Raw genomic sequence first — 24,974 nt, 5'->3', positions numbered from 1 at the left:
GTACACATTTTTTGTTCCCTACTTGCTGCCAACGTGTACGAGTATCTGCACACTACTGCACTGGTTCAACTGGTTAGCCCTGTGCAGCACGGGACAGGATGCGTTGACTTTCCTTGTATCGTGATGTATTCGAGAGTGAGCGTCTATTTGTGGAGTTCCACTGTATCTTTAAAAACCTCCATTACAAAAATAGAGAATATGGACTTCAAATTGGTGAATTTCAGAGGCATCCACAGGAAAAAGTTCATAACTCGAGGAAAGGAAAAATTCATAACTGGAGGAAACCAGATTTTAAGACGGAATGAAAGGGTTCATTGCATAAAGCAAGGTGGAATTTAAGTCAGTCTAAACGACTGCACAGCACGTAACCAAGTAGAAGTAACCCTGAGCTCCGAACACGTGGAACCCTCTTCATTTGCATATCTCTTTGACTGACATTGTTATAAGAAGAGAGCTGGAATATAAGCCTAAATTAACAATTTGCGATGCGTTCCGCACCGCCCTACGTGAGCGTCAAAAGATGGCAAGTGCTCACCACCGTTGAATATGCTGAGTTAAATTTTCAGCCCACATTCGTCTTCTTTGTAGGAGAGAAACTGTGAGGTGAGGTATGGTAATACATATACATCATGATATTAAACCTACTTCTCTGTTTTCCTACTTGCAACGGAGAAACTGAGTGGTACGAGATAGTAAATTAAGTAGATACGAACACTTGGGAGTAACTAGAGATTTTCTTCAGAACTTCGAAGTCTAAATAATTATAGTTGAAATATTCTAACACACAATATAAATTGAAGAGTCCACTGTAAGAATGATGCATGTCACTTTCTTGTCGAAAATGAACCCAGACTGTCAATGCATAGCTTAAAACATAGAATGTACATACAGAGTTATATGGCATTAACACTGATAGTCATTGTCCAATAATGATCGGAAAATCACAGTTAAGCTTTGAGCGCTAAGCATTTCAAACTTTCAATTGCTTCTCCTGCAAAATGTATTCCGAATGACATCCATCATTCTTGCAGTGGACTCTTCAATTATCGTGTATAGCAGTATAGTAGCCGTTCTTTTCCTGTCCACACATCATGATTCTGGAAGAATTCATTTTTTGTAAACAAACGCTTCCCTTTGATGGTCGAATCTACAAGAACACGAGTTACAGCTCATGCATTTTGTCAAGACACTCGCGATGCATAGTATGGGAACAACGTTTCTGTTCAGGGGGTAGGAGTATAAGGGAAGGTCGGGCGTGTGTTTACCGAGTTAAAGGCAAAGGCTAACCCATTCCCCTATAATTAGTAAGTAGACTCATTCGATCTCGTGTGCAGCTCTGTAGGAAGAGTGAGGGTGTGTCTGGACATAATGCAAGAGCTGTAGGTCACTAACCTTAAGAATGGAAGCAGCTCTTCTGAAAATCTACCGCTATGGAGTAACGGTTAGCACGTCTGACCGTAAAGTGAGCTTTCACGGATTCAAATCTTGTTTGGGACAAGTTACCTGGTTAAAGTTTTTTCCGAGGTTTTTCTTCAACCAATGAAAGCAGAATTGCTGGGCAACTTTTGGTGCTGGACCTCGAATTCATTTCACCATCATAATTGCACTTTCCCTCTTTCATCATCATCCCCATCAGAGATATAAGAGAGATGACAACATACTGCATTAGCGTTATGTAGCCTATAATGATTACAATTTTTTTTAACTTCGATTTATAGAACGAGCTATGTAAGGGTTGCAAGGTTCTTGCACTGAACCACAGAATTCTAGGCGCTAGGTCCTTAAAAACATATGTTGTAGAAGACAGTGGCGATTATTATTATTATTATTATTATTATTATTATTATTATTATTATTATTATTATTATAGTCATCGAGGATTAGGCACTTTGGAACGGTTTCGTTTCAAAATCGTTCACGCCCTCTTTTTAGAAGTCGACTCACACTTCACCTTTAGGGTTACACTGGACGGCGACCTTTGTTATTCTGGTGTCTGGCATTCCTTTGATATGATCTCTCCAATTAATTCTATTTTTTTTTCATTTTACGGGTTCAGAAGCAAAGGGGTACAAGTGAATTAAAGAATTATTTTTTTTTTTAATTTCTGATTACGAATCTAGTAACTTTTGTTCTAAAGTTGGCTCCCTGAAGTTACTAGATGAATGTAGCGGAGGAGAATTTCAATAAGTATCTATTACATAAATATTCATTTTATATTCAAATCCATTTTTCCTTATGTTTGTTTTTCTTGATTCAACACCAACTTTTTTATACACAATATTAACAAATCTGGATTAAATTTTTACTGCAAATGTTTATGAGATAGTTAGGCATACATGTTTTATGCATCTTTACCTTTCATTACCTCAAACCCGGAACATGTACCTTCTCTCTATTCCTCTGCACAGAACATCCTTCTACTCATCATGTATCAGCATATCTATTCCACTCCTCTGGAACTCTCCCCCTGACCATGTCAGAGACTGTCGGACAATATCAAAATTCAAATTTAAATTTAAAAAATCACATCTAGTTCATGGAATTTGCTTTTTGAACACCTGTCAGGTTGCGCAACTTCGGCTTAACCCATGACATAAAGTAAATATTGTAACTATGCTGTTGTAAAATTGACAATAAATATGTAATGTATTTACTACCACCACCACCACCACCACCACTACCACCACCACCACCACTATTATTATTATTATTATTATTATTATTATTATTATTATTATTATTATTATTATTGTTATTATTATCAGTTATCACTATCATCATTGCTATCTCTGTTTTATTTCTTTTTTTTCTCTTGTATTAGCTCGATGAGAGCTCTATAGTGTTCCTTTGACCCTGTTGACCCTCTATAGCAGGGGTCGTCAGGACAGAGCACGCTGGAGCTAGCGTCTGTTACCCGCAGAAAACGCAGTGTACCATGGTGCACTCCGTAGCTGCTACCGGGTATGCTCTCTATCTCTCCCTGCTGCACGATGGTGCACACGGGACGGCACCGCGTACCGTTTGCACATTTCAGGGAGTGCTGACGACCACTGCTCGATAGGTCTTTAATTTAATTTGTATTATTTTCATCAGCGTCTATATTTCTTTTTTTTATTTAGGGCCTATATGTGTTATCTGGTAGGATGGAAGAGAAGGCCTTATGGCCTTAATCCTGTCAGATTAAATAAATAAATAATATATACGGTATGATTTCTCCTCTAATGTGCCGGAAACAAGGTGCAATCTCATAGCAACAGGAGAAGATGATGGCGATATTAGTAACAAGATAGTAGAACAGTCGTAATGCAATTGAAATTGCTGTTAAATAAAATAAATGACCGATCCTGGTAGTTGGTGTAAATTTGTTGACTTATCCGTGTGAATATTTATAGCCCATTAATCGATTCACTCACTAAATGAATATGCCGTTAACAGTTCTTCACGTGACTGATTTTGAGCGAAACACTGTAAAATGGAAAGCAGTCCAACACAACATAAATTATATTTGGCCAGTATCTAGTGGATACCCAATTCAAAGCAGGCTCCAATAAACCGCGACATTTCTTGTTCAAGAGTACGCGTAATCGTTGATGAAACGCACAGTTCAAAGTGACATGAGCAGCATTCCATCAGAAATTAATATTCAACAGAAATTGCAATTTGCGAATTTGTGTGCGTGATCCGAAGTTTCATGTACATTACAAGCCACATTCCTGGCTATAATTCAGCGTGTCTCGTCGGTGAGTAATGACTCAAGTGCAGAGGAATTTCTGTTTGAGGGTACATGCTTTTGTGTCTGCAGCTTCAAACATGTCTACGGGTAAGGATATCGCGCATCAGTTACTCTCCGTGTGGCAATCGGGATTTGACTCTTCCATGTCCCTCAAAGACTTAAACGAATAAAGAAGGGAACAGAGCACTCCAGATTTCAACTTGTATAGGGGTGCATTCTTCAGCTATCATACAATACACTTTAAATTCCTTAATCCTTTATAATATGTTTGAGCAGTTACACGATTATAAATTACACGAAATTGCACAATCATGGATATGCTTCAGCATTAGCACTATGTTATACAGGGTGATTCACGAGGAAAGGTAAAAAATTTAGGATACGATATCTTAGGCCATTTTGAGTGAAAAAGTTCATGTGGACATAGGTCCGTTTTCGAACGATGGCGGAGCTAGATGCATTTTTTTTTTTGGTAAAACGTCTCGCCCCAATGTGAATCAGACGTTACCATATGCTGCTGACGTGAGACGAGGCGTGAGACAAGGTCAAGGTCGCAATGAATGACGTAACATTGGAATCTGCATTGTGAACGATGTAGATAAGAGGAAGAAACCGGGTGGTGGGGCATTAGAAATGTCCAACCGTCTGCCCTTGTCTGATGTAATGACACAGAACCCGCAGATAACACAAATAGCCTACACTATCATCAATTCACAGCAGTCCAGTCAGCTACCTACAGTACAGTAGTTATACAGGTACAGTTGTCGGAAGTGTTAAGTTGTGTTTTTCAAGATGCCTTATAAATTTTCGACTACAGAATACGCCGATATTGCACATGTTTATGGTTTGTACGATGGAATTCCTTACGTGCCGTCACTGAATATGAACGACACTTTCCGAACAGAAGGATGCCATATCGAAGAGTACTTACTGTCTATGGGGTTGGATGAAAGACTTGGTCTAGAAAAGGAAGGGGGAAACGAGAGAGGCGCTAATCGACCGTATTTTGGATGCGGGATAAAGAACAGTTACGTGCTACTCTCCCGAGCGATGAGCGCGATTCACGCCCGAGCGCAACAGTGCATTGAAGCAGAAGGCGGTACCTTTGAAAATGTGCGAAAACATGGACCCCGACGTCTAGAATATTAGGTATGTACCGATACATGAATAATATAAACTTTAAATTTGTCCGTTATCTGTCTCTAAATGCGAGTTAGTACAATGGAATCTCAGAAGTTTTTGTGAAATCAAAGAGCCATATCTCCGTAACCGTTCGAAAACGGACCTATATTCATATGAACTTTTTGACTCAGAATGACTTCAGAATTCACAGCTTAAATTTTTTACCTTTCCTCGTTAATCACTCTGTATAATTACAAGGAATATAAGTATAGTCACAGGTAAAAAAATATACAAAGTGGAAGTTAAATAACCTTGCAGATTGAAAGAGACGATAGGACACATGTAAATGAATAAAAAACTTATATTACGTTTTGTGATTAAATGCACAATTAATTAGAAAACTAAGTTCGAAGTTTCAGCAGTCCGGCAACATCGTCGCTAAAACACACTACTCGTATACAGATGTAAGAGGTCAAGTAACTCGGTGAGTCTCCATACGTAAACTGCCAAGCTACCAAGATGTTGCCACGTGTTCGTTTCGTGCATTGGCTTGAATTTAGGGGTTTTTTAAATTAAATTTTCAAGAAAACCGTGCAAGTTGTTTAAATACGCCAGAGGGATAAATTATTCTTTTATTAGACTTCCTAGCCGTATTCATTCGTAAGTCATCACAATGATCCGACCGGCTTTTCCTTTTATCAGGCTTGAAAGCAATAGAATGTCCCACCAACTAGTTGTTAGCAAGGAGGTGTCAAGTTCAGTGATGGGGTTGCCATCTTTAAACATCTGGACCTTCTTCAATATATAACATTTATAACCTTTATAAATCAAACCTTATTTCAGTAAAAATAAAGAAAAAATAACTCATTGGACGGAAATAAACTCAGGAGTCAGACAGTTGTGACCTCTCTCCTTTGCTTTTTAACGTTTATATGAATGCCATTGTGAAAGACTTTAGAGAAACAAAACACGGATATATCACTATTAACAGAAATTTAAAATTAGATGTAATAACGTTTGCAGATGATCTTGTTTTACTAGCAACATCTGAAGATGATTTGCAATGGTCAGTACATAATTTAAATTTAATAGCTAAATAATATTCAATGGAAATATCCATTAACAAAACAAAAATAATGGCCTTTTGTGGTAAATACCCAATACCAAGCAAAATTTGTTCAAATAACACAATTTTGGAAAGAGTTAATGAGTTTAATTATTTAGGATATAAACTTTCTTTTGTTGAAAATTTGGATTGTAAGAAAATTGTAAAATTCAACAAATCAATGGGCATCATTAATAGAGTTTTAAAACCTTCATTAGTACAAAAATCAACTAGTACTCGTCTTTATCAAATAATAGCTAGACCAGTCTTATGTTATGGGAGTGAAGCGTGGACTATAAGGACAAAAGATGAAAACAGACTAACAGCTTGCGAGATGAGATTCATGAGCCGAACAGCTGGCTACACTAAATGGGATCGAAAGAAAAATGAAGATATCCTTTAGGAACTTAATGCGTCCTCAATATTGGACTATATCTGCAGATATCAGTTAAACTGGAAGGAACACGTCTCAAGAATGGTTTCATCCAGGATCCCTAAGGCAATAATGAAGTATCGTCCAAATGGGAAACGGTCACTTGGTCGACCTATGCAAAGATGGCAAGAAAATCGCTTTTTTCAGGCCGTAACAGTTCTTTTGTGACTAGTACTTCACAGGATGAGGATGATGATGATGATGATGATGATGATGATGATGATTAGATTTCCTATCGATATGGACAAAAATCACGATCCTACTCGCAATAGTTACCGAATAAGAGATTGTTAATCGTTGAGGGGGGGGGGGGACTATATTCTTTTTTCGAAAAACTATTAACTTTCTACCACTATGATATTACAGTTTTTTGTTACATACATCATGAGCTATTCGCTCTGGAAATCTGCAAGGCTATTTCACTTCCACTCTGTATAGGCCTCATTACAAGGAATGTAAGTATAGTGACACGTAAAAAATATATATCGACAGACATCGGCTTCCGCGTGTCACATTGTGTATTTCTGGGCAAACTTACTCATACGTCACTCGCTCAGTCAAAGGGCTCAGATCCCTTGCCTAGTCCCCTTTTACAACTCGCTTTGCCATTCCTTTTAACACGTCCTGCGATCCTGTCCCGTTGCTGTTTAGCAGTTCTGCGAATTGTACTGTACAATATTCCCCCCCCCCTCTTGTCTTATATCTACTAGGTTACGTTCATTTTTGGCTTCTCTCCTTTAATATTCTCTAATAATAAGTTCCTTGAACGGAATGGCGGGTAATAGAGTGGGACAAGTGGTCAACTGTCTTGGAGCTCATAAAGACACTTCTGCACAGTCTCAAATTTCCTCGCAAAGACGCGTGACAGAATAACTTTTATGTATACTTATATCAAGTTTCTATAATTATCAATCTTAATGACTTAACAATGAAAATATACAAAAAAAAAAGGTTACATAGTATAACTGTTTTTAATATATTTATATAACATTTGTTATTAATTACGAACGTTTTCGCCCTCTTGGGGCATCATCAGGCAGTACAAAACAATATCAAATGTTTTAAAAATCAAATGTACTATGTTGCATATGTTTTGAAAATTGTGTGTACAAATGCAATGAAGACTGTATATGATACTTTCAATCATGTTAAAATGACTGTGATATGTATAACAACCATTTCCTTCTAACATTGTCGATAAAACATGATGAATTTAAATAAGTTAACATCCTTAATGTTGTATTGGCGTTAACATAATTCGATAAAAGAGTAATGGAACGGAGAAAAATTCTCTCCGGCGCCGGGATTTGGACCCGGGTTTTCAGCTCTACCTGCTGATGCTTTATCCACTAAGCCACACCGGATACCCACCCCGGCGTCGGACAGAATTGTCTCATTAAGTTCCAACTCTTGGGTTCCCTCTAGTGGCCGCCCTCTACACTACGTCATAGATGTCTATGAACGTAGGACTGAAGTCCACACATGTGCTGAGGTGCACTCGTTATGAGTGACTAGTTGGCCGGGATCCGACGGAATAAGCGCTGTCTTAAATCACGAAATGATTTACGCATATCATATATATTATTTTAATGTACCGAAGTACATATATGTACTTCGGTACATTAAAATAATACATATGTTGACATAATTGTTTAACAAATACCACAAATTATGGATATTAATTTATGTACACGCGACGCCAATCTATCATATTACTGAATGTAAAGTCCAACTTCTAAACATGGTCATATATATATATATATATATATATATATATATATATATATATATATATATATATATATTATTGTAAGAAGATTGGATGACGATGTTACTTGACTAGTAATCTCGTAAAAAATTCCATATGCTCGATTTTTTTAGATATAATAATGATGAGGACTGTGGTATGTTGTTGACTCGTGTATGTGTGTGTGTGTGTGTGTGTTCAACGTGTGTGTTGATACTACTGGGCGCGTACTGCTCTCGTGTTAAATTATGGATATTAATGTCTGTAATTCACTTTTGTTTCCCCTCCCATTTCCTACTCATTCATTCATTCATTTATTCTGAGTCGGGACTTCACCGAACCGAATGGAATAGCTCCTTTGGTTCCCTATACGTGAAGCAAATCTTTAGAGCGATAATTCTTCGCCCTATTGATTTAAAAGAAAAAGAAAATATCGATGGTGTTTGAATAAAGGGAGATAAGTCTTAAAAATGAGTTTTGAGATAAATGAAAATCATATTTCGGAACCTTATTGCAAAAAACTTTCTACATAAATAAAACACATCAAATGATAGTATTATTTTGTTTTTACATACCCACATGTAGAATTTAACTCGCGTATTCACCTGGTGAACAAAACTCCAGTTGCACAAAAAATGACTTAACCCCTTTACCCGAACACCATCGATATATTAAAAAATATATATGAAAAGTGGGGAAATAATATCAAAATGCCGCAGAAAAGTCTGTAAAGAAAGATTTTGAATGCGGTATAAGCTAAAAGCATGAGCCTGCTTTGTAGCAGACAATTTTTATGATTACTGATATTGATTAGAACATGTCAAAGTAGCGTAACAGAACATTGTCTGCTAATACGAAAGAATTGATACAATATTATTACAGTAATCAGCACATGGCACATTGTAGAAAACTATAAAGGCAAATTGGATCAACTGAAAACGATAGGGCAAAAACTGTACTGATATATCAAATAAAACTGACACTGCAAACAATGGCGAGATAAATAAAATAACCCTTCAATTACGTATCCAAACAAAACCAGATGATTCTCAATTGTACAGAGAGATATCTGTCAATATCCTGAATGGAGATCTCGATGCGTGTAGGTAGAGGATTTTGTTCATAACGAGTCTCATTAATCTACTATAATGCAGGCAGCTCGGATGTGTGGTTAATGGGGCCGTCAATCATTCATTTTGTGATATACTTAGTCTCCGATTAATCAAGTCTCTATGGACAAGAATGACGTTCCAAATTGAGCATACTTTTAAAGCCAAAAACTGTATTTATAATGTTGCTTCTTGCAATCCAAATGATTATTACTTATCATCATCATTATCATCATCTTTTATTTTAGTAGGTTATTTTACGACGCTTTATCAACATCTCAGGTTATTTAACGTCTGAATGTGATGAAGGTGATAATGTTGGTGAAATGAGTCCGGGGTCTAACACCGAAACTTACCCAGCATTTGCTCATATTGGGTTGAAGGAAACCCCCGGAAAAAAATCAACCAAGTAACTTGCCCCGACTGGGAATTGAACCCGGGCCACCTGGTTTCGCGGCCAGACGCGCTAACCGTTATTCCACAGGTGTGGACTCATCATCATCATTATCATCATGGTTACCTTAGGTCTAGCCTATGTCACCAAAATGGCATACACACCAACCAATACTACTGCTACAGCTCCTTCCCAATGCATGCGCCGTAGTACACGTTATGTTATTTTTATTTTATTTTAAACTCCACCACCAACAGAAGCAAGCTTGGTGGCTTACATTGATACATATACAAATAACAATATAAGAAGAAAAAAACAAAACAAACAATACAAACGAAAGAAAGATACATAATAGATGCTAGAATATAATATTGCAGTTAATATAGTGCCAAATGTCAATATAATAATGTAAATTATTTGAAAACTAGAGTGAAAAACATTATAGGCCTAACACACCTATTCATAATTTAAATATCTAAGGAAATACAATTCTTTTTAATATTGTATGAAATTTGTCAACTGTTAAATTGAGAATCACAGTTTAAAGACAGAGAGTTGTAAGTATTACACACAACAAACAATGCAGAGTTCTTAAAGAAAACAGTTCTAGGAATTGGGATAACAAAAAGTTGCCTATGATGTAATTCTGTTCTTTTTACATTGAACGGAAGGAATTTAAGAAAATCACTGTCATTCAATATCGTCATTTCCCAGAAATATGGTTCTTTAACACAACTATGATCCACGATACAACCATTCAAAGAATATTGTAGAAATAACACAGACCATTCGTAGATAGCTGCAGTAACTTGACTTCAAAGTATAGTACAGAAAAAATATAGATAAACGAGGGACTGCGTTATTGAGTACAACATTTGAATGGTTCTATCGTTGATCATAGTTGCGTTCCAGGACCATAGTTATAGGAAATGACAGTATACCGTTAACAGTCTTGTAGAGTAAAATTTGGCTATTTATCAATCGTCTAGATTTTAAAGTTTTATAATTAAATTAAAAAAGTAACTGATTATATGAAATTTGCTTTCCATAAGACGACACGTGATGTTTTTAAAAATATAAGTAACGTAAAATTCTTTTCTGTATCCTTTGTATTTGCAACTGGTGGGACTGGAACTAAGGTGAACATATTATAGACGCATACTCAAGCTTACTCTTAACTAGAGTTTTATATATAGTATCAATATGTGCAATACCAAAGTGACATTAAGGAATTTTAATAACATTCTTACGTTTCAACACCATAGTATAAAATCGGAGTTAATTAAAGTGTCACCTACGCCTGAAAGTAGAAACTATAGCTACAGTACATGGACGATTCAATTATCACACTGGAAATTTTACTCAACAAATTAAACTTACGCCAATCGTATATATTTTTACATTCCACGAATTGTGTGTGATGTGGTACATATAGCTTCACTTTCCTTCCTAAGTAGGCCTACCTTAAGTTATCATTTTCTTAGCCCACTAAATGGCCTATATTCCGATTGAAGAATTTAGTGACACAATCAAATATAATGAAGCATTTTAAGTATGGAACACAACTAAAATACATCGTTCTGCTTATAGAAGACTACAGTACAGGTTCTGACGACAAACGCTACTGTATTCCATAAAGGATTCCTACATAAAATGCAATACTTGGGCTGTGTATTTAACATTCATAGTTGAGTTTTACTGTCCACATAGTTTATGGGTCCGTTCAAACATATTCTAGTAATTTAATTATTGTTTTCATAATTATCCATATTAAACTCAATAACAAACAACTGTCGAGTAGTTAAATGAAATTGCTAATAACAGTAATTGGTCTCTAGATTAATCCCAAGAGATGCGCATTAATCACGTCAGCACTAAACATTGAATCAACATTCTCAGTGCAATTAAAGGAGTTATACATGCATGAATTCGTATACACGTACATATATTGAGTACGTATGTATGTATGTATGTATGTATGTATGTATGTATGTATGTATTTTTTGTATATCAGCATGCTCCATTACATTGTAGTAATACTACATGCTTTACATAAAATATTACAATAATTAGTTACATAATTTATGACGTGAGAACAAGATATTTACAATTTTGATTGAGATCTTGAAATTCTTATAGATACAAGTGTTGCCTAATTGTACTTCTTCTATTTTAGGTTACCATCATTGTTAATATTATTTCTAATTTCAGTTACTGTTACATTTTGGCAAATTCTATGGATTTTATAAATTTTCTGAAGCTTTTGAGGTATGTTGTTGTGAACTGATCAAAAGGTGGAGGCCAGGTTTGACCTGTGCGCATTATATTAGCTCGTAGGATTCTTTCTTTTATCAGTGTGAAACATCTTAATATTATATCGTTGGCTGTCTGTTCTTCTTTTAGTCTGTAAGGGCACGTTGGAGTTGGAATAATCTTGAATCTGTGAAGGTACGATCTTGTGAAGCCATGACCTGTCACAATAGAAGTAAATTCTGCCCAGACAGGTAAATTTATCTTCAATCTGTCTTTAATTGATGGGAAGAATGATTTCATTATTGCGCATTTAGTTGAGATAGCCCACTGCTCTTGCCATTTTCTTAAGGATGTACGTATGTATGTGTGTATGTATGTATGTATGTATGTATGTATGTATGTATGTATGTATGTATGTATGTATGTATGTATGTATGTATGTATGTATGTATGTACGTACGTATGTACAGTATATATGTATTTCAGTATGCATGTATGACTGAGAAGCATCTAGACAAATATCTCAGTGCGCTTCTCTCATATGAAATTTCCTTCTTAAAAAAATCTACCTACATTCGAACGTTTTATGATACTAGAAGCTTTGCATGATTATTCGAGGGCCGACCACTGTACGCTCGCTTATTTGATTCCCAGGCGACTTCTTTGAAAATGACTATGGCAGCTGGTCTCCATCTCCCATTTTAATACGTATGACAAATGACTCACACTATAGTCGCGACGCTGTTATTCCCGGCGTGACTCCTCCTCTTTTCTTACGTCTTAGGAAGTGAAGACTCTATAAAGTCTAGATAGGTAGTATCGCTCGCCATATTTGTTCTTTCGTTGCCGAGTTACCATACGAGGAATCTATTTCCCACACCGTTAAACATTATCATGTCGTAGCTCCTATGATAATAAATCAAACGAACTGTAATTCAGCAAATAATTGAGCGACAAATAACGTCCTCGTGTGCTTTCTGCGAACGCCAACGAAAGAGCCAAAATGGCGGGCGATTATATATTAAGTATTTATCCAGCCCTAGGAAATGTTTAACATCTTCATCAGCGAATCACAAGACGCACGCGTTTCAATGTAGCCGACCTGCAACGCAATTGGCTGCCGGAAATTAGAGCGACGGGACTATACATTTCAACACTTTGTTGCCACGTCTCCAATAGTTTATAAGATCAGGAAAGAATTGTTACAATATAAAGAACAGCAAATAAAGTTTGTCCTTGATTTTTTTAATATAAATACAATTATAATTAATTTGTAGTTAGTTAGGAAGTCAAGTCAGCCAAAAAAAATAATAATTATTACTATTATTTAGACAACTTATATTGACTCATATGTTACGCAACATCTCTCTTTTGGGCGCCATACTAACATTCCTCCAACCTTCAAGACAATTAGGTTATTGTTGCAGCAGAATGCTTCAAAAACTTTCTGATCCAACAGGTTTAAACGCATTAATCCACCATAGCGCATGCACGTACCACCTTAGGTATTAAATCTTTCAAGCCACACCAGTATTCTTCATGTGCAAACGTATTTGAAAATTTGTAACAGATCGAAGTAATGTGCCGGTACGTACAGTCTTAAAAAAAGTTTTGTCGTACAGATACTTTGTATGTCCCAGAAAGAAGGCAGTGAGCATGAACAGAGGACGAGCGGCCTGGTTCACAAGAGTAGGCCTAGTTGAGGTAATAAAATTAGTTTTGTTTCGTTATATGTCTGGTCATGCGCACTGCCTCCTTTGTGGGACTTGTGAAAGTATTTGTGCGACAAAACTTTTTTCTACGACTGTAGGGGACAGTCGGGTAGTATCGGACATCGGGTAATATGGGACAGTGAGTTTCTTTCATCTACCACACGATGATAGTACCTGATTGACATGGTTATGTTTCTGTGATGTCGCATAGAGAAACGTAACCATGTCATTCAGGTACTACCATATGGTGGTAGATGAAAGAAACGCATTGTCCAATACTACCCGATGTCCGATACTACCCGACTCTCCCCTACATAATAATAATAATAATAATAATAATAATAATAATAATAATAATAATAATAATAATAATAATGATTTATTTTAGCTGGCAGAGTTGAGGCCGTAAGGCCTTCTCTTCCACTCAACCAGCAAAAAGTGTATATACATATGCATGAACTTACAAAAAATTCAACAATTTGATTTAGATGAGAGTTACATGTATACAAGGGTTATTTACGAATTAAACAACAAAATACTATGAACTATTAATTAAACACTGAAATAAACTGTGTAGCAGAATTAAGCTAAAATACATAGAATGTTAATATATTTCAAATAATATTAGATGCCGTAATAGAAAGAGATTATTATGAGACAATTTTGAAAATACAGCACAATCAGGATGATGTCTAAAGAAAGAAGTAACAATGTAGTCAGTGATAGTTTAAATCAGTATGATTGGAGTGAAATGCTAATAAGGTTATCTTTTAAGCCAGCCGTGGCGAAAAGGCCATGGTGCGCCGAGCCACTGTGTAAGCTGCAACGTGCATAGCACCTATGGAGGAAGGCGGACAACCGAAGGGGAAGTTAATGTTTAGGACGTGTAACGAAGAAAGAAATGAACAAGAAAACATAGGACACATGATTACAACCTAAAATTAACTGTCTTCAGAATGTCTCTGCGACAAAGTTTCAAAATCAGGAATTATGTCACTGCCAATCGTAGTTGATCACGAAGGTATTTGTCTGTCAGTCGTGATCTAAATTTGATTTTTACTACTTTCATTGTTGAAAATAATTTTTCACAAACGTAAGTTACAGCGAACATGGCTTCAACAGAGCAAGCGAAAGAACGAAGCTTCAAATATTTATTGTTTTCCAAAGATTTGAAAAGTTCAATATCTGTGAAGTCCTTACATCTAGCTTTCATTTAACGTCACATTGTAAATCTGTGAGTTCAAATTGAAAATCTAACCGCATTATTCGTACATCTGCTGTAAAAGAATCGACGTACAGAGATGATAATGATGATGATAATAATAATAATAATAATAATAATAATAATAATAATAATAATAATAATAATAACACTTAACCTTTTAATGTTTCATCAGTAACATATAGTAACTTATAATGCCGTTTTATGTTATACAACCGTTTTCCTAGTAATATTTGTGAATAAATCATACATTTAATATTTTCATCATATTGTAAGCAAAAGAATGCATCCTCCCATCCTACTTGAAACATTCGTTTTTTATAGAGGTACATGGTTTCGAGAGAGATATTGCGACGATACGCCACTCGCAGGTCTGAGACAAATACAAATAGAACGGAATTTGACTCCAGTGAGTAAGAGGGTGGGGGTTGTAGGTAGGAAGCGAGAGAAATGCACTGCGAGCCACAATGTGCTCGTGAGTCGCATTTTCGCCGCGGCTGTTTTAAGCTGTTTTTAAAGGTGTTCGTTGTCTTGCAGCCCCTAATACTTTGTGACAAGGAATTTCATTGACGCGAAGTGGATACTGTAAAAGATGATGAATAACAAGATGTTCTATGAAGAGGTATACTTAGCGTGCCACAGATAAGTGATCTGGTACATACATACATACATACATACATACATACATACATACATACATACATACATACATACATACATACATATTGTACATACATGACATACATAATATAATGTGCTTCGTTATCAAAATATACTCTAAGAAATCTCTCGGACAGCAGAAGTGTTACACAGTGTTGAAAGAAATCACTTCAGACATCTAGCGAGGACTTCATATCGATTCTTCGAGCTGTTGTCCCAAGTCTACCCCGCTACGATTCTCAGGAAATCACACTCAAAGGATATTCAATTACCAAGTCTCTGCTTCCTATAATTCGCTTCGTGCCTTCTTTTGTTTTATCGTGCTCCCGTTTGCCATATTGCGATCTGAACAAAGTGTTGTATTGCAGTGTATATCCTGGTAAGATTTATTCGAAGGGAAGGAGCAGCGGATCCTAGCAAAACGTGTCCCAGAGCCACTAAACCCCTTACATGAAAATCCACTTACCAAGAAATACGCCCTCGCATTCCGCAACTTGTGCTATATTATGCAAATATTATGCAAGTGTTGCAGCCAGGATGAATCACAGAAAAGGCAAACTTGTCCACTTTAAAGAGAATAAAAATTTCGTGGCACCAAAATCTGGGATGACAGTCGTGTTTCGCCAAGTTTCAACTTCAACCTCCTTCAACAATTACTAAAGTTTGAAAGTTTATACAATCTTTCAGGGATGTAGGTATACAATATAATACATCCCACATTGAAGACTCCACATGCCTCTCGATAAATGATTCCAGTTGATGGGAACTCTTTTATAAAGCAAACAGATGTCGCTTTAGCAGAGTTCTTTTCTTGTTTAATAAACGTAAACTGATTCTGCAGCGGATGAAGTTGTACCATTTCCGCTAAAAATCCAGGAAAACAAGGTGATACTCCAGCATGGGATATAAAAATTTATGCTTCTTTTTTTCTCCTTGTGTCCATATCCTTGTGCCGTGTTGTATTTAGAGACGTCCTTTCAGTAGGCCTAGGCTAATCTTACACAAATACATAAGAAAACCTCTAACTTAAGGTATAAGATCAGGAGACTATTGACATTGTAAATGAATGTTATTCCCGCTGGTGTCCGATGGGTAATAAAGATATCCATTATATCAGTAACAATAATAATGCAGCAGCAGTAGCAGTGCAGGAGCAGTCGTAGTGGTAGTAGTTGTTTTCACATTACTCGACAAAGATAATAATAATAATAATAATAACAATAATAATAATAATAATACTTACTTACTGGCTTTTAAGGAACCCGGAGGTTCATTGCCGCCCTCACATAAGCCCGCCATTGGCCCCCATCCTGAGCAACATTAATCCAGTCTCTATCATCATATCCCACCTCCCTCAAATCCATTTTAATATTATCTTCCCACCTACGTCTCGGCCTCCCTAAAGGTCTTTTTCCCTCCGGCCTCCCAACTAACACTCTATATGCATTTCTGGATTCCCCCATACGTGCTACATGTCCTGCCCATCTCAAGCGTCTGGATTTTATGTTCCTAATTATGTCAGGTGAAGTATACAATGCGTGCAGCTTTGCGTTGTGTAACTTTCTCCATTCTCCTGTAACTTCATCCCTCTTAGCCCCAAATATTTTCCTAAGACCCTTATTCTCAAACACCCTTAGTGAGAGTCCAAGTTTCACAACCATACAGAACAACCGGTAATATAACTGTTTTTATAAATTCTAACTTTCAGATTTTTTGACAGAAGACTAGATGACAAAAGCTTCTCAACCGAATAACAACACGCATTTCCCATATTTATTCTGTGTTTAATTTCCTCCCGAGTGTCATTTATATTTGTTACTGTTGCTCCAAGATATTTGAATTTTTCCACCTCTTCGAAGGATAAATCTCCAATTTTTGTAGTTCCATTTCGTACAATATTCTGGTCACGAGACATAATCTTACATTTAGTCTTTTCGGGATTTACATCCAACCCCATCGCTTTACTTTCTTCAACTAGAATTTCCGCGTTTTTCCTAATCGTTTGTGGATTTTCTCCTAACATATTCACGTCATCCGCATAGACCACAAAGATAATAGTAATAATAGTAATTATTATTATTATTATTATTATTATTATTTATTTATTTATTTATATTGGCAGAGTTACGGCCATTGGTCCTTCTCTTACACTTTACCAGATCACGAAGTATACCAGGAGTGAAAATTTAACGAAAAGTTAAAGACCAGAATACTAACATATTACAAAATAATAATAATAATAATAATAATAATAATAATAATAATAATAATAATAATAGCATAAATATCAGTTATATCAGAGTTTTTAACCCGACCAGAGATCGGAAATCCCAGTCAGTTTGTGCCCTCCTATTTGTAATTTTTTATTCAAGTTTTCATGTCTCAATATCTCGCGAAATCTATATTTTCAGAATTCTGTTCCTCCGCGTCGAACCTCGAAGCATTTGATTGATACCTGTGCAGAAACTTGAATTTAATAGGCCTACTTCTTCCAAGTATTAGAAAAATTACGTATGTACTGCTGAATATCTCAGTATTTGTCCTTGCAAATGTGTGAATATTCGAATATTGTTCGGATTTTAAGGAAATGTGAAAGCTAAGGAGATCCTTGTCATTATACGTATGTTAAATCGCATGGCATAGTAGGTATTTGAAAGATCAATTATTTGTAGCCGTATTTCTGGAGGTAAATTACTTGGATTTGCAGAATAAGGGCTAAAGAAGAACTGCAACTTAGTTTGGATCGTTTTCACGTAGTGTGGATGAACACTGCTTTCCTTAATAATCTAATGTTTTCCACATATTAAGCACAATATGTATATCTCCTCCGTGTTTCATACATAGAACATAATGCTGACTGAAACTTATTGTACGCCTAAGTAAAGATTAATTTTTGGTCCTACAGAACCTTTACGTAGATTCTCCGCTCAGCAGTGCATAATACCGTGGAATCCCGGCCACCAAGTCACTCAATTGAGTGCGCTCCTTGTATATGGCAGTTGACAATATGTCAACATATATATATATATATATATATATATATATATATATATATATATATGTCGAACTTGGAGTCAGGCCACAAAGGAAAAACACCAGAGGAGAGGAATTCGATCCGGTGCTGTGGATTGAACTTCGGCGTAGCTCAACGGGTAGAGCAATTCGTACATAGAACCAAGGACCCGGGTTCGATCCCCGGCGCCGGAACGATTTTTTCTCCTCTAATAACCATTATTGTACACCGTCTTCCGTGTCAAAAAGTAAATATGTACCCTTTCCTCATAACTACAGTACTTTCTGTTGCGACGTACACACGTGTTCTAATTATTGTGCATAGGCCTACGTGTTGTGTGTCGCTGATGACGTCTTGCTGTATGATCACAGTCCTGTTACTATCTGTTATTGTCTGGCGTCCGTTGATAACCTGCACAAGATTGAGGACAAGACGGGTTAAAAGGAACTACTGTCCGTTACTCAGGAGAAGACGAGGAGCAAGAATGTGACCTTCTTGACTATCGCTGTTGATTATTATAAACATCGCTCAGATAAGCATCCCAGTATCCAGGTTATTACTCGTGCAGGAAACATGAGTAACAATGCGAATGGAAATTAAAGCTAAGTTGAACAGAAGGAGACCTAATGTTTCCGCTTACTACATTATAAATATTGACGTGTTGTCGTACGTTATCTGTTCATATCCCTTGCCCCTCAGTCCGCTCTCGTCTTCTCCTGAGTCACCGACAGTACATTTTTAAAGGTAGCCTACATGGTAGGTAAACTTAGCTATCCCATAGGCTACTTATTATTGGAATTACTTCTGCACCGATCTCCTTACCGTGAGTATGTACCAGTTGGTGTTTCTACGAGACAAAGGGGAATTTGTGGTGAACGAATACAGCAGCAGTATGTTCGAGCCACTCTCGCTTCCTCTGCAGTCGCTTCACTTATCCTCCATATTCATACTGTCATAGTAGAAAACAACGGAAAACTGTAACATGTTCTCTTCCCACAAAGCCAATATTATGAGATTCTGCGGCGAACGTACGATGAATAGGAACCGCAGGAATTTGTATATTGGCTCTCTCCTTTGGGTCTACAGGTACTGTACAAGGAAATGAGAGATATTTATTTTACTACTATAGTCGCGTCGCTGTTATTTCCGGCGTGACTCCTCCTCTTTGCTTACGCCTTAGAAAGTGAAGGCTCTATAAAGTCTAGGTAGGTAGTATCGTTCGCCATTTTTGTTCTTTCGTTTCCGAGCTACAAGACGAATCTATTTGCCGCACCGTTAAACATTATCATGTCGTAGCTCCTTACTTACTTACAAATAGCTTTTAAGGAACCCGGAGGTTCATTGCCGCCCTCACATAAGCCCTCCATCGGTCCCTATCCTGTGCAAGATTAATCCAGTCTCTTTCATCATATCCTGCCTCCCTCAAATCAATTTTAATATCAGGCTATCGTCTCGGCCTCCCCAAAGGTCTTTTTCCCTCCGGTCTTCCAACGAACACTCTATATGCATTTCTGGATTCGCCCATACGTGCTACACGCCCTGCCCATCTCAAACGTCTGGATTTAATGTTTCTAATAAAGTCAGGTGAAGAGTACAATGCGTGCAGTTCTGCGTTGTGTAACTTTCTCCATTCGCCTGTAATTTCATCCCTTTTAGCCTCAAATATTTTCCTAAGAACCTTATTCTCAAACACCCTTAATTTCTGTTCCTCTCTCAAAGTGAGAGTCCAAGTTTCACAACCATACAGAAAAAACCACTAATATAACTGTTTCATACATTCTAACTTTCAGATTTATTGACAGCAGACTAAATGACAAAAGCTTCTCAACCGAATAATAACAGGCATTTCCCACATTTATTCTGCAGGTCGGAGACATTTAAAACCTGTGCTTCTTGTCTTTCGCTGCTGATGACGTTATGCATTTCCTAAGGCTCGATAAATACTTAATATAATCGCCCGCCGTTTTCCTTCTTTCGTTGGTGTTCGCAGAAAGCACACGAGGACATGATTTGCAGCTCAATTATTTGCTCAATTACAGTGCGTTTGATTTATTATCATAAGAGCTGCGACATGATAATGTTTAACTGTGTGGCAAATAGATTCTTCGTCTGGTAGCTCGGCAACGAAATAACAAAAATGGCGATACTACCTACCTAGACTTTATAGAGCCTTCACTTCCTAATGCGTAAGCAAAGAGGAGAAGTCACGCCGGAAATAACAGCGACGCGGCTATATATCCTAATCTTTTTTTCGGTATGTACCGTTCTTTGAGACAAATCCGAAAATTTTAAGTTTATTTACAGTACGTGTGTGTAGGCCTATATAGGTAAAATATATCCTATATTCCAGTTTGCTTAACAACTCTCTATCTTTCTACTAATCCACAAACTCAACCAGCTAGATCTCTCTAGGATTCTCCAAGAAGAACTGATCAGAGTGATTTTGTAATCTCAAAAAAATTGATAATGCTAATGATCTCAGTAGATCAACATCCGATTTTGCTGCATATATCGGGTTGAATGGAACGTCCAACCACACTCAACTTCATCTTGTTTTACTTTTGTTAAAGAAAAGCTGCATCTAGGCTGTCATTTTTCTGATTGAAAACATCGCGTTTTCTATTAACTAATTTTATAATTCTGGATGTTTCCTCGAATATTAGCCCTCACTTCTTCCAGTCGATAGCTGAACCTTATCAGAATTTATCGATTAGCTGTTTGATAGGAGCTTATGATAAAGTATTTTTCCGGTCCACCTAGACACTCAACATCACTTTCTTAAAATATGGATCAGTTTCCAATATGGATAATGACGCTTAACCTTCAACATTGTTATATGTGCCCTATTTTTCATCACCTGTCACTGTTTGTTTAAAAACCGATACGTTTTTATTTCACCGCCACAGGAAGTAGCGCATAAAGATGCAATCCATTATAATCCTGCAACAAGAAGGAGCCCCTGCGCATTTTTGTGTCAGTGTGCGAGAACGCATTAATAAACTGTTTCCATACGGGTGGATAGGAGGCATTATGAACAGTGGCCTGGCCTGGCCTGGCCTGGCTGGCCACCAAGAAGTCCTGACTTGATCCTCCAGGCAACGATCTGTGGGATTTAATTAAGGATAAAATCAATCAGTAGCGCTACAGAACAACGGCTGAACTGCGGGCTACCGTCACATAAACTTTCATTAATATCACAAGAGATTTTCTCCGCAAAACTTCTCGCCGAACATGACAGCGTATTCGGTAGCTATATTGTGTTACGATAATGATGGTGTCATATGAATATTCTGGAAACATAATGTTCAATATACAGGGTTTATCATAATATGTGAGCCCACTTCACCAGCTTGTAAGAGACATCAAAACAAAGAGAAAAGTCTCCATAAACTTGGGTCCAATTGTACCTCGTTTCCAGTCATCGTTAAGTGCTTTTACTGGTGGTTGTTAGTAAGTGGTGGAAAATACCTGTGCACATCAAGCCACACCATACTCCGTATCATGTGATTTGTGGGCTAGATACAATATGTGGGCCATTCCAGAGTGTATGCTCAACAAGAGCAGTTGGTACGGTGTGACGAGATGGATGATTCAAATCAGAAAATGGCAGAAATGCATTTGATATATGGGCACGCCAAATGTAACATTTCCACCCAAAATAGTCTCCACGTTCTCCAGACTTAAATTAATTTTTATTTGTGGTCCTTTGAAAGAACTTGTTTATTCAGAACCCATTTTCACCATTGAAATACTTCGTCAGTAGATACAAGATGGCTACCAACGAATCCGACAGATATTTGCTACGTTCGAAAGAATACGGGATTTACAAGACGGCGACTGCTTGCTTGCATTCAAGCCGAGGGTGGTCATTTTAAGCATCTCTTATAAGGATAAACATGTCTACTATTACTGCAACAGTACTGGAACGATAACTCGGAAACGCGGTACAATGGGAAGCATGTTCATATAGAGTTTTCTCTTTATTTTGGTGTCTCTTATCTTCTGATGAAGTGGGGCTCACATATTACGATACGGATTGTATATTATAAGGCAAATGGAAATATCTATTGTACGTATGTAATAAAGACGGTATAACTTATGGACTATTTCGAATTAATTTTAAATATATATTAGCAGATATATCGAAATTTAAATTTAAAATCGGATTTTTTAAGTAATTTTTCCTCTCACTCTAATGGTTTTATCTACATGACTTGAACTAACAGCAATAACACCACGATATGTATAATACTTTGACACGAAACCGCGATGTGTGTATTGCGTCAATTGTGGAGCTCGGTCTGCATCTGACGTTATTTAAAGTGGAGTACTTCGTACAAGCAGGTTGACAGAATCGATAATTTAACGTCATAATATTATCACACTGAGAATCAGTCGCCTACGATTAATTCGTGGATACTGTTTTCCTCTGTATTTCTGAGAAGTATGAAATAAGCTCCTTCGAAAGTTCGGTGCTAAAGCGAGGGATTAAATTATTATCACTCCACAGATAACAATCTGTCTTAATATTAGCACACCAACAATACTGTAGGTATATACGTAGACCCACTAATAAAAATTTAATAATTTTCGTCTGCTGCTGAACTGCAGAATATAATTAATGAATTGTGTAACAATTGTATAGTTTAAACAATGAATTTAACATATATAACATAACATGTTTTTACATAGATCAGTGATGTCAACAAGAGCGCAAGCGTGCTTCATCGCCCGTATACGCTGTTCAGAGCATGTACGGCACGCAGGTACAAGTCACTGATGAACACAAGGGTTGTACATTACACATTGAGGAAGAAGTTTTTCAGTAAGTTTTAGGCTGACTGGACTCCTGACTTCTTAGGAGTGAAAGAGGAGATAACGTTCTTTGTCTCATATAACCTCTGGATAGCAATTAGTTACAAAGAGAAGCAATGTGAAACGCCAGAAATTATTAATATATGTACATAATGATGTACTGAAATTTTGTTCTTTATTGACATTAAATAGTAATAATATATGTTTACATGTATTGTAGAGGTTCTTCCGCACTGCATTACATTTAAGTTTGCACAATAAAGTACAAAAACAGCATGATGCTAATATCGTAGACTCGTTACGAATTCTGTCTAAAAATTGTGAAAATTTATGTCGTCCACAGATTTTCAGTTTGAAAATCTTCCTTGCCATTGTGATGTCCTTTGGTTAAGCCGAGGAAACGTTCTCTCTATGTTATTTGAATTGCGTGAACAGAGCCAAGTTGAAAGTTCGCTTTGCCGGGTTATATATCCAATGTACGAATATTTGCGGCGCAAATTATTTATATATTTAGCAGTAAGCACGTACGTGAGCAATTTTCCTCACTTATGAACCTCACAAAACCAAGACTAACACCAAGACTATCAGATGATAATAAGCATGCTATGCGACATCATGCTGCAGTAAACATAATTTCGCCGGACTTAAGAAGGTTGGTATCGGAAAAAACAAGAAAAAACACTTCTGTATTAGACGAGAAGTCAGTAATTTAAGTTTGTTCCTAGAAATGTGCTGTTCATATAATAAGTACATTATTAAGGTGTAACAGTTACATAGACATTAATTAGGTAGGCCTCATTATCTAAAACCGCTAAGATAAAGAAAATATACTATGTGTATTATTTGTTGCAGGCCTATTATTTCATTTTTCTTTATGCACAATGTCCTGTAATATCTTTTACTTTTATATTGGCAAGTTTAAAAAAGGAAAACAGTGTTTTTATGCTGTTGGATTATTAGATAATTATATTCTAGCTATTATCCGAAACTATATAACTTAAGGAGAAGCTATGTATATTATTTATTGTAGCCTACTATTTTATAATTCGTTGCATTTATTAGAGAGGTACACTCTACAAAACAAGTTCTGATTTCTTGTTGTATTGTATGAATGTAACTATTTATTATTTAAAAACAGTTTAACTCATCTTGCAGTGATAGGTCAATAGAGTTTACTTTGCTCACATCTTCTTATTCGCTGCTGCTGCTGCCTACAGAATAGATTCATTGCAAACAGTGAGCGCTTGATCGCACATAGGACCGTCTACGTGCTCTTGACCTTGACATCGCTGACATAGAGGAAGGATTTTCCTAGCTTCCTGAAATATTACATTGTATTACCGTACCACAATTCTGAACCTAAGTTAGTGCTGATGTCCGTACTGAAGTTTATGAATAATTTCAATGCTATTAATATGCACTAAACTGTTTACTTATCTATAATTCACCAATTTTTCCTAATCACATAAGCAATTACATTTATTTATCAATGTTTCTCCTGCAATAATACTCCAGTTCATGTGGCTTCGGTTACCAAATGGATAATCACGTTTCATATTTTCCGTTGACTATATTATTTTTACGCGGTCGTTATTATCTGTAAAACAGAAAAAAAAAAAAAAAAAAGAATCCGTAACTATCACCATATCCCTGATT

The sequence above is a fragment of the Periplaneta americana genome, chromosome 16, assembly GCF_040183065.1.
Source record: "Periplaneta americana isolate PAMFEO1 chromosome 16, P.americana_PAMFEO1_priV1, whole genome shotgun sequence".
Taxonomy (NCBI): domain Eukaryota; kingdom Metazoa; phylum Arthropoda; class Insecta; order Blattodea; family Blattidae; genus Periplaneta; species Periplaneta americana.
The sequence above is the reverse complement of the archived record's forward strand: the minus strand, read 5'-3'. Positions refer to the sequence as shown.